The sequence below is a fragment of the Loxodonta africana genome, chromosome 4, assembly GCF_030014295.1.
Source record: "Loxodonta africana isolate mLoxAfr1 chromosome 4, mLoxAfr1.hap2, whole genome shotgun sequence".
Lineage (NCBI taxonomy): Eukaryota > Metazoa > Chordata > Mammalia > Proboscidea > Elephantidae > Loxodonta > Loxodonta africana.
The window spans coordinates 45,801,778-45,814,119 of NC_087345.1; positions in this window are offsets into that span (position 1 = coordinate 45,801,778).

Below are 12,342 nucleotides of genomic sequence, written 5' to 3' on the forward strand. Positions count from 1 at the left end.
TACTGTTTTACTTTTCACATACCAAAAACCAAACCCACTGCCGTTGAGTCAATTCCGACTCATAGCAACCCTACAGGACAGAGTAGAACTGGCCCATAGAGTTTCCAAGAAGTGCCTGGTGGATTCGAACTGCCAACCTCTTGGTTAGCAGCCGTAGCACTTAACCACTTTTCACATGGAGGGTCTAAAATCCATTTCAAGTTAATTTTTGTTATGGTGTGAGGTGGGAATCAAAGTTTAGTCTACCCCATTGGTATAGCCAATTGCTCCAGACCATTTATTGGTGAAAAGATCATCCTATTGCCACTGATTTCACAAGCATATTTATTTTAAATCGTAAGCCTGGATATGAGTGTGTGTGCCTTGGAACACTCATTTATATTCCATGATCTATTTGTCTAGCATTGTGCCAATTCTACTGTCTGAATTTTATATTTTTATAATAACAGTCACTATAAGTCAGGATTGACTGAACAGCAACAGGTTTGGTTTTGGTTTTATAGTATAGAGATGGGGTCAATCTATACTCACAAACAGAGTGAAAAAGGGTAGCTGCTCAGTGGAAAATCAGGGAGCTCTAGAATTAGGGTAGATGAATAATGGGCAGACAGAAACTTTAGATGTTTCTGAGAAGATACTGGGAAGAAAAAAAGGAATCATTAGCTTGAACTTAATGACAATAATATCATTTACAAGCTTGGATCTGGTCAGTGAGTTTGAGGGAGTTTTGGAATGGTCAAGGAAAAAGATACAAATATGAGATAGCAGTGTTGCACAACAAGCTGTTTATTGGGGCAGGCAATGTTCCTGAGTGGTGCAAATGGTTTGTGCTCCTCTACTAACCTAAAGGTTGCAGTTTGAACCCAAGTGACATCATGGAAGAAAAGTGTGGCTATCTTCTTCTGTAAAGATTACAACCAAGAAAATCTATGGAGCAGTTGTACTCTGTAACATGTAGGGTGGGGTTCCATGAGTCAGAATGGACATCACCGCAAGAGGTTTGTCTTGGTTTTACACATTGACAGCCCCTTGTAGAGGAGAGTTTCCTACAACAAGAGGTTTTCTAGAGGCAAGTGGTGTAGGGAGCCAAGAAGAGAATAAGGCATGAAAGACCCTGGAGAAGAGGAGAGGGAGTGGAGGGAGTTCACATGACCCTAGACAATTTTCCCCTCTGAAAAGATGGGAAATCTCTAGTCAGAGAGAGTCAAAAGACAGATGCCGCTGAGGAGTCCTTATAACCACAGGGTTTTATATTACATAGAACTATCTTCCAGATGTTAGGTGTAGGTTCATGATGTGTGTATGGCAGGCAGGCTCTGTTGTTGTTGTTAGGTTCTGTCGAGTTGGTTCCAACTCATAGTGACTCTGTGCATAACAGAATGAAACACTGCCCAGTCCTGAGCCATCCTTACAATCGTTATTATGCTTGAGATCATTGTTGCAGCCACCGTGTCAATCCACCTCAACGAGGGCCTTCCTTTTATCCACTGACCCTGTACTCTGCCAAGCATAATGTCCTTCTCCAGGGACTGATCTCTCCTGACAACATGTCCAAAGTATGTAAGATGCAGTCTTGCCATTGTTGCCTCCAAGGGGCATTCTGGTTGTACTACTTCTAAGAGAGATTTGTTCCTTCTTTTGGCAGTCCATGGTATATTCAATATCCTTCGCCAACACCACAATTCAAAGGTGTCACTTCTTCTGCAGGCTTCCTTATTCGTTGTCCAGCTTTCACATGCATATGATGCGATTGAAAATACCACCCCTTGGGTCAGGCCCACCTTAGTCTTCAAGGTGACGTCTTTGCTCTTCAACACTTTAAAGAGGTCTTTTGCAGCCCATTTGCCCAATGCAGTGCATCTTTTGATTTCTTGACTGCTGCTTCCATGGCCATTGATTGCGGATCCAAGTAAAATGAAATCCTTGACGACTTCAATCTTTTCTCCGTTTATGCTAATGTTGCTCATTGGTCCAGTTGTGAGGATTTTTATTTTCTTTATGTTGAGGTGCAATCCATAGTGAAGGCTGTGGTCTTAGATCTTCATTAGTAAGTGCATCAAGTCCTCTTCACTTTCAGCAAGCAAGGTTGTGTCATCTGCATAACACAGGTTGTTAATGAGTCTTCCTCTAATCCTGATGCCCTGTTCTTCTTCATGCAGTCCAGCTTCTCATATTATTTGCTCAGCATACAGATTGAACAGGTACGGTGAAAGAATACAACCCTGACGCACACCTTTCCTACTTTCAACCAATCAGTATCCCCTTGTTCTGTCTCAACTGCTGCCTCTTGATCTATGTAAAGGTTACTCATGAGCACAATTAAGTGTTTTGGAATTCCCATTCATTGCAATGTTATCTATAATTTCTTATGATCCACACAGTCGAATGCCTTTGCATATAGTCAATAAAACACAGATAAACATCCTTCTGGCATTCTCTGCTTTCAGCCAGGATCCATATGACATCAGCAATGATATCCGTAGTTCTACATCCACTTCTGAAACTGGCCAGAATTTCTGGCAGTTCCCTGTCAATATACTGCTGCAGCCATTTTTGAATGATCTTCAGCAAAATTTTGCTCGCATATAATATTAATGATATTGTTCTATAATTTCCACATTCGGTTGGATCACCTTTTTTGGGAATAGGTATAAATATGGATCCCTTCCAGTCAGTTGGCCAGGAAGCTGTCTTCCATATTTCTTGGCATAGACCAGTGAGCACCTCCAGCACTGCATCTGTTTGTTGAAACATCTCAATTGATATTCCATCAATTCCTGGAGCCTTGTTTTTTGCCAATACCTTCAGAGCAGCTTGGACTTCTTCCTTCAGTACCATCGGTTCCTGATCATATGCCACCTCTTGAAATGGTTGAACATCGACTAATTCTTTTTTGTATAATGACTCTGTGTATTCCTTCCATCTTCTTTTGTTGCTTCCTGCCTCATTTAATATTTTCTCTATAGAATCCTTCACTATTGCAACTCGAGGCTTGAATTTTTTCTTCAGTTCTTTCAGCTTAAGAAACACCGAGCATGTTCTTCCGTTTTGGTTTTCTATTTCCAGCTCTTTGCACATGTCGTTATAATACTTTACTTTGTCATCTTGAGATGTCCTTTGAAATCTTCTGTTCAGTTCTTTTACTTCATCAATCCTTCCTCTTGCTTTAGCTGCTCGGCATTCGAGAACAAGTTTCAGAGTCTCCTAGGACATCCATCTTGATCTTATCTTTCTTTCCTGTCTTTTCAGTGACCTCTTGCTTTCTTCATAAACGATGTCCTTGATGTCGTTCCACAACTTGTCTGGTCTTCGGTCACTAGTGTTCAATGCATCGAATCTTTTCTTCAGATGGTCTCTGAATTCAGGTGGGATGTACTCAAGGTCATATTTTGGCTCTCATGGACTTGCTCTGATACTTTTCAGTTTCTGCTTGAACTTGCATATGAACAATTGATGGTCTGTTCCACAGTCAGCCCTTGGCCTTGTTCTGACTGTTTATTTTGAGCTTTTCCATTGTGTCTGTCAATTTGTCGTACTGTGGGGGCTTGCATGTTGCTGTGATGCTGGAAGCTATGCCACCAGTATTACAGACATAAGCAGGGTCAACCCATGGAGGACAGGTTTCAGCTGAGCTTCCAGACTAAAACAGACTAGGAAGAAGAACCCAGCAGTCTACTTCTGAAAACATTAGCCAATGAAAACCTTATGAATAGCAGCAAAACATTGTCTGATATAGTGCTGGAATATGAGCCCCCAGGTTGGAAGGCACTCAAAAGATGACTGGGAAAGAGCTGCCTCCTCAAAGTCAAGTCAACTTTAATGACGTGGATGGAGTAAAGCTTTTGGGATCTTCATTTGCTGATGTGGCATGACTCAAAATGAGAAGAAACAGCTACAAACATCCATTAATAATCAGAACCTGGAATGTACGAAGTATGAATCTAGGAAAATTGGAAATCATCAAAATGAATTGGAACATATAAACATTGATATCCTAAGCATTAGTGAGCTGAAATGGACTGGTATTGGCCATTTTGAATCAGACAATCATATAGTCTACTATGCTGGGAATGACAACTTAAAAAGGAATGGTGTTGCATTCATTGTCAAAAAAAAAAAAGTTTCAAGATCTATCCTGAAGTCCAATGCTGTCAGTAATAGGATAATATCCATACGCCTACAAGGAAGACTAGTTAATACGACTATTATTCAAAGTTACGTACCAACCGCTAGGGCCAAAGATGAAGAAATAGAAGATTTTTATCAGCTGCCTCAGTGTGAAATTGATCAAACATACAATCAAGATGCATTGATAATTACTGGTGATTGGAATGCGAAAGTTGGAAACAAAGAAGAATCAGTAATTGGAAAATATGACCTTGGGGATAGAAACAATGCCGGAGATCGAATGATAGAATTTTGCAAGACCAATGACTTCTTTAATGCAAATACCTTCTTTCGGCAACATAAACGGCGACTGTACACTTGAGTTGGAATCGATTCAATGGCAGTGGGTTTGGTTTTGGTTTTATACACATGGACCTCACCAGATGGAACACACAGAAATCAAATTGACTACATCTGTGGAAGAGATGATGGAAAAGCTCAATATCATCAGGCAGGCTCTAAGTAGTTCAAATATGCTTATCTGGGATTTTTTTTTTTTTTAAAGAAAAGCAATTGGATGTGTATCAATTTTAGTTTGAGACCAGCAAATTTTTTGGGCTAATAAGCCTGAGCTTGCTACGAAGAAGTAGATAATTTGGGGCCAATACACAGACACAATTTTTTTTTTTAATTTTTATTGTGCTTTAAGTGAAAGTTTACAAATCGAGTCAGTCTCTCATAGAAAAATTTATACCAAAAAAAAAAAATCTCAGTTTTGTCGAGTCGATTACTACTCACAGCAGCCCTGTAGGTCAGAGTAGAACTGCTCCATAGAGTTTCCAAGGAGCACCTGGCAGATTTGAACTGCTGACCCTTTGGTTAGCAGCCATAGCACTTAACCACACTGCCACCAGGGTTTCCCCCCCAGAAAAAAAAAAAATTATATACACTTTGCTATATACTCCTAATTGCTCTCCCCCTAATGAGACAGCACTGTGCTTCCCTCCACTCTCTCTTTTCGTGTCCATTCCGTCAGCTTCTAACCCCCCTTCCATCTCTCCTCTATATAGAAGATGTCAGCATAGTCTCAAGTGTCTACCTGATCCACGAAGTTCATTCTTCACTAGCATCTTTTTCAATCCCAATGACAGATGCCATTTTTGACTCATTTATATAATAATCATAGAAAAGAATGAAGATAACTGCCTCACTTGGCAATTTATTTCATAGCATTGATACTTTGGGGGCTTAAAATAGTTTTCATCAAATTGTAATTATTTTTACTTAATGCCAATAATCCATTCCTGACAACCAGATATTCTGCATGATTTTGCCAACGAGAATCTACTTCTCATTATTTTAAGTGAGAAAAATTAAAATCCATTTCATGTCCAACCATACCTCAATACATTTTCTAAAATGTTATTAAAACCAACAAATGCCTATAAGTAACAGACTATCAGAGTGTAAAATAGTTTAAAGCATGCACCAAACAATTAATGTAGTTTGTAACACAAAGTACTTTGATCAGGACATGCACAAGACATATTTCTTTCACTGGCACATTTTCAAAATCTTTTCACCTCAGTCTGACATTCTAACAATTCGATTTAGATTATAACTTAAGATTTTCCTACACATTTTTTAATTAAAAAATATATTGAGTTTTGAGGATGAAAATCTATATTTTTCCAATGTAAACATTGGCTGAGAAATGTTATTTTGAGAGACATATACCTTTTATGAAGTTTGAGTATAGAAAAATCAAGAGGCATTTTGCTAGGAAATGTTAACTCGGGAGATTTCTGTAGGATTTTTAGTGTGCTTGTTTGGAAGCGTTGACATGAGTTCATGGTAGGGAAGAATTAGGACAAGATAGAAAAATGGGTAGATATTAGCTGTATACTACTTGAGGCTTAGAATAATGCATGGCAAAAACAGTAATGAAATATGTATGGTACAATGCTAAAGTTTCAAAGTACAGAGAAGTGAGCAATGATCTCTATTTTACTCAAAACTCTCCTAACAATGTGCAATACTTTTAAAACAAGAAGTACTTTCCTGGGCCAAAATGTTAGAGTAAGCAATTTAAGTTAGCAGGTAAAGAAAGTCTCGGATATTAATAAGTGCATCATATTAAGGTAAGATAAAAGTAAGTAACAGAGTTACCATAGACCACTAAAAAATCTTTCTAAATTCACGAGGAATTGCAGCTCTGCAATACTTAAGTGAAGAAAAGTGTTCATAGCCTGGTACACCTGTCAGAAGGTAGCAGGGAAAACATTGGAGGAGTATTCAGAGTGGAGCTAGTAGCTGACTACAGAAAGCAAAGATAACACTTTAAAACACTTTTAGACAATAAAATATACGATTTTTTTTAATGATATGTCTTTTTTTACCTCAAGTGTCTCTCACCAAGGAAGAGAAACTCTTCTAAATTCTAACCGAAAGTATGAGAAGAGAATAAATTATGAGTACGGTGTGGAGGAAAAAGGATGAATTTTATTGTCACAAAAACCTTAAACCAGTTGCCTTGGACTTGACTCCAACTCGCAGCGACGCTGTGCCTGTCACATTAGAACTGTGCTCCATAGATATTCAATGGGTGATTTTTCAGAAGTAGATTGCTGGGTGTTTCTTCCAAAGGGTTTCTGGGTGGACACGAACCTCCAACCCCACCTTTTGGTTAGCAGCTGACAGCGTTACCCTTTTGTACCACCCAAAGACTCCCAGCCCAATAAGACAAGGGACTAAATTACAACCCACAGCTGCATTTTGAAAGTTAAGCTCCAGTGATTTAGATTTGGAGTATCTGTTTTTTCTATATTCACGAAAGATTAAAAAATACATGAATTTTTTTCCAGACTTTCTTGAAAACATAGTCCATACGTAGCACAGGCACAAATGACAGTACCCTTGAATAATGTCAAATTCACAAAGAAACTGTCGGTCCTCTTTTTAACCAATCAAAAGTGGTGATCAAATGCTATATCTGGCCCTCTCACTCAGAGAGATTCTCTGAAGTTGGTCTAGCTTGGTAGGATCCCTCTTGGCTGACAGGCTAATAAATTCAGTGTTGATATAGCCTATTTTGGTAGATTCAATTTGTTGGTGGATTCAATTTGTTCTTGAACTACAGCACCTTAAAACCATATGCGTTGCCTTTGAGTTGATTCTGACTCATAGCGACCCCATAGGACAGAGTAGAACTGCACGATAGTTTCCAAGGAGCCCCTGGTGGATTCGAACTGCCGACCTTTTGTTTAGCAGCCATAGCACTTAACCACTATGCAACCAGGGTTTCCAATATCATCTTAGTATGCATTTAAAACATCTCAATAATTGATAGTCACACAAAACCAAATCTGTTGCCCTCAAGTCTATTCCAACTCATACTGACACTACAGGACAGATTAGAACTGCCCCATAGGGTTTCCAAAGAGCAGCTGGTGGATTTGAACTGCCAACTTTTGGTTAGCAGCCATAGCTCTTAATCACTGTGACACCAGGGCCCCTATAGCCACATTGTTGTTGTTGTAGTTAGGTGCCATCAAGTCAGTTCAGACTTATAACAACTCTATGTACAACAAAACAAAACACTGCCAGGTCCTGCACTATCCTCATAATTATTTTTTATGCTTGATTGCCTTGTTGCAGGCACTGTGTCAACCCATCTCATTGAGGGTATTCCTCTTTTTTGCTGACCCTGTACTTTACCAAGCATGATGTTCTTCTCCAGGGACTGATGCCTCCTGAAAACATGTCCAAAGTATGTAAGACAATGTCTCATTATTCTTGATTCTAATGAGCATTCTGGCAGTACTTTTTCCAAGACGGATTTGTTTATTCTTCTGGCAGTCCATGGTATATTCAATATTCTTCACCAACATTGTAACTCAAAAGCATCGATTCTTCTTCAATGTTCCTTATTCATTGTCTAGCTTTCGCATGCATATGATGCAATTGAAAATACTATGGCTTGGGTCAGGTGCACCTTAGTCTTCAAGGTGACATCTTTTCTTTTCAACACTTTAAGAGGTCCTTTCCAGCCGACTTGCCCAGTGCAATGTGTCTTGATTTCTTGACTTTTGCTTCCATGGCTGTTGATTGTGGATCCAAGTAAAATGAAATCCTTGACAACTTCAATCTTTTCAATATGTTGCTTATTGGTCCAGTTGTGAGGATTTTTGTTTTCTTTATGTTGAGGCGTAATCCATACTGGAGACTGTGGTCTTTGACCTTCATCAGTAAGTGCTTCAAGTCCTCTTCACTTTCAATAAGCAATTTGTGTCATCTGCATAAGGCAGGTTGTTAATGAGTCTTCTTCCAATCCTGATGCTCCCTTCTTCTTCATATAGACCAGCTTCTCCGATCATTTGCTCAGCATACTAATTGGATGGGTGTGGTGAAATGATACAACCCTGATGCACACCTTTCCTGACTTTGAACCATGCAGTATCCTCTTGTTCTGTCTGAACAACTGCCTCTTGATCTATGTGCAGGTTCCTCATGAGCACAATTAAGAGTTCTGGAATTCCCTTTCTTTGAAAGGTTATTCATAATTTGTTATGATCCACACAGTTGAATGCCTTTGCATAATCAATAAAACACTGGTAAAATACTTCTGGAATTCTCTGCTTTCAGCCAGGGTCCCTCTGACATCAGCTATGATATGCCTGGTTCCACGTCCTCTTCTGAAACCGGCCTGAATTTCTGGCAGTTCCCTGTCGATATACTGCTGTAGCTGCTTTTGAATGATCTTCAGCAAAGGGGATCTTCCTTGTAGGCACATGGATATTATCCTATCACTGACAGGGTGGTACTTCAGGATAGATCTTGAAATGTTCTTTTTGGGGATGAATGCAACCTCATTCCTCTTCAGTTGTCATTACTGGCATATGATTATCTGATTCAAAATGGCCAATGCCAATCCATTTCAGCTCACCAATGTCTGGGACATTGATCTTTATGTTTTCCATTTCATTTTGATGGTTTCACATATCCCTAGATTCATAGTTTGTACATTTTATATTCTAATTTTTAATGGATGTTTGCAGCTGTTTCATCTTGTTTTGAGTTGTGCCACATCAGCAAATGAAGGTTCTGGAAGCTTAACTCCATCCATGTCATTTAGGTTGACTCTACTTTGAGGAAGCAGCTCTTCCCCAGTCATCTTTTGAGTGTCTTCCAACCTGAGGGGCTCAACTTCCGGCACTATATCAGTGTTCCGCTGTTATCCCTAGGTTTTCACTGGCTAATATTTTTTCAGAAGTAGACTGCTGGGTCCTTCTTTCTAGTTTGTTTTAGTCTGGAAGCTCAGCTGAACCCTGTCCGCCATGGGTGACCCTGCTGGTATTTGAATACTGGTGGAAAAGCTTCAAGCATCACAGCAACACACAAGCCCCCACAGTATGAAAAACTGACAGACTTTTCACACAGGCCTCTCAATATTCCTCTGTTTCAGGTTCTCTGAATGGTAACTGCCTAATTCTTTGAGGTGACCTTTAGCGATCTAATAAGTTACTTTTGCACATTCCAAGCACCCTCCAAACTTTGTGAAAATTTCCTTATCCTTTATTGTGATGAGTCATGACAGAAAGACATGCCAAAAACAGTCAAATATATACATATATATTTGACTGTTTTGGGCATTGATTTTAGCTCCAAGTTTCCATTTTACTTGGTCACTCCTAAAAAACTTACATCTCTATTTTCCTAGTAAGCATTTTAACTAAAAAACTTGCTTATACCCTCTGAGGCTTCCCAGAATTTTATTGCTCATATCCATCCATTATCTCCTTGTTATTCTGGTTCTCTTACATACTTTCTGATCTCCTTGGACTCCCCATGGTGTTGCTGTAGCTAACCCTGATTTTCTCAAACACAGATATAAATCTGTGTTTATTTACTGTGTTTATTTACTCTGAATGTCTTTATTATTTCTCCACTAATGACCATGATGAAGTACTCTAAAGAAAAACAAACAAACAAAAACCTTGCCATCAAGTCAACTCTGACTAATAGCGACCCTGTAGGACAGAGTAGAACTGCCTCGTAGGCTTTCCAAGGAGCAACTGGTGGATTGGAACTGTTGACCTTTTGGTTAACCATTGCACCACCAGGGGTCCATGTTCTAAAGGAAAAAAAAAAATTATTGGTTTTTTGTTCTAAAGGAAGCACCCTATAAATAGATATAGAAGAACTGATAGCGAAGAAGCACGTACATATTTTAACAGCAGGGCTCTAGATTTTGGTTCAATGAACAAGCTACTGAGAGTGAGGATTTTAAACTGTGAAGGAGAACTCCAGGCTAGTGTTCTGCCACTGCCTTATCCTGCCTATGACTTGTGAGTTAACCTAAGAAAGACTTCTTCATCCAAGAAAGTTAAATACATTGTCGTAAAATATCTTTTCAGGAAGGACAAATCAGCAAGAATTACCACTATATTTCTAATAAATATGTTTGGAAAGGAAGTGAAATGAAGGTAAAAAGAAATAAAGGAGAGGGAAAAAAATTCAGTAGTCAACCTCACTGTGTGACTGTTTCTTTTGGATATAACTCACAGTGACGTTCATAAAATGTGTACAAGTAGGAAGTTCAGTTTTCTTTAAAATAAATGCACCATTACTTTTCAAATGTTTTTGGTAATACTTTTTGCTTATGGCCTTCAGATAAAATAATGCATTGTTGTTATAGATATGCTTCAATTTGAAGGAGATGAACCAGGGTCTTTAGTTAGAAGTCTTTTCAGTAGTCTATAAAGAAACTGTTCAGTTTTCTAAAGTTGTTTTTATCCCTTGTTCTCACCAAAAGACAAAATCCTTGTTTAGTCTTTTCAGATTTCCTGGTAGGAGATTTAGGGCTTTATATGAACAAGTCAATACTTTCTTTTGAACATCTTGCTGATAAGTCTTCTTTATGAGACACATGATTAGGCCTGAATTTGAACAAAAAAGCTTCATCAAACCCATCTCTGGGGTTTCTTTCATTTGAAAGATTAAGTTCTAATGTAATTTAGCATTGGTATAGTAAGGCTTTTTCTTAATAAAGGTCACTAGGACTTAATGTAACTTTCTTCTGGATACTTTGAGTTTATTGTTATAAGAGAAGAGTTGTCTAAAAGAAGAAAAAAAAACATTTATTCTAAAGATTTAACTTCTGTCAGCCCACTTATGAGCCATTAGAAAACATTCTAAAATAAATTAATTGATGAGTTGCTACTATCGAAATGAATATGAGGCTTCTCTGTAGCCAAATGAATTTTTGAAGCTAAAGTAAACATTTTAACAAGGAAAAATAAAATATCCTGTCCTGTCTAATTGGTTTAGACACAATGCAACTCCTAATTGCCAATGATGATGTATGTTGCTGTTGTTAGGTGCCATCGAGTAGGTTCCAACTCCTAGTGACCCCATGTACAACAGAACAAAATGCTGCCCAGTCCTGTGCAATACTTACAATCATTTCTATGCTTGTGCCCATTGTTGCGGCCACTGTGTCAATCCATCTCTTTGAGGGTTTTCCTCTTTTTTGCTGACCATCTACTCTACCAGCGATGTCCCTCTGGGGACTTGTCCCTCTCGATACCATGTGCAAAGTATGTGAGATGAAGTCTTGCCATTCTCGCTTTTAATAGGCATTATGGTTGTACTTCTACCAAGACAGATTTGTTCGTCCTTCTAGCAGCTCATGTTATGTTCAATATTCTTCACAATCACCATAATTCAAAGACATCAATTCTTCCATCTTCCTTATTCATTGTCCAGCTTTCACATGCAAAGAGGCGATTGAAAAGACCATGGTTTGGGTCAGACTCACCTTAGTCCTTAAAGTGACATATTTGCTTCTTAACACTTTAAAGAGGTCTTTTGCAACAGATATGCCCAACGTAATGTGTCTTTTTATTTTTCGACTGCTGCCTCCATGGATATAGATTGTAAATCCAAGTAAAATGAAATCCTTGACAACTTATATCTTTTCTTCATTTATCAGATGTTGCCCAATGGTCCAGTTATGAGGATTTTTGTTTTCTTTATGCTTATGTAATCCATACTGAAGGCTGTACTCTTCTGGTTTTCATCTGTAAGTGTTTCAAGTCCTTTTGATGTTCAGCAAGCAAGGTTGTGTTATCCGCATATTGCAGGTTGTTAATGAGTCTTCCTCCAACCAACGCTGATGCCGCTTTCTTCTTATAGTCCAGCTTCTCTAATTATTTGCTCAGCATACATATTAAG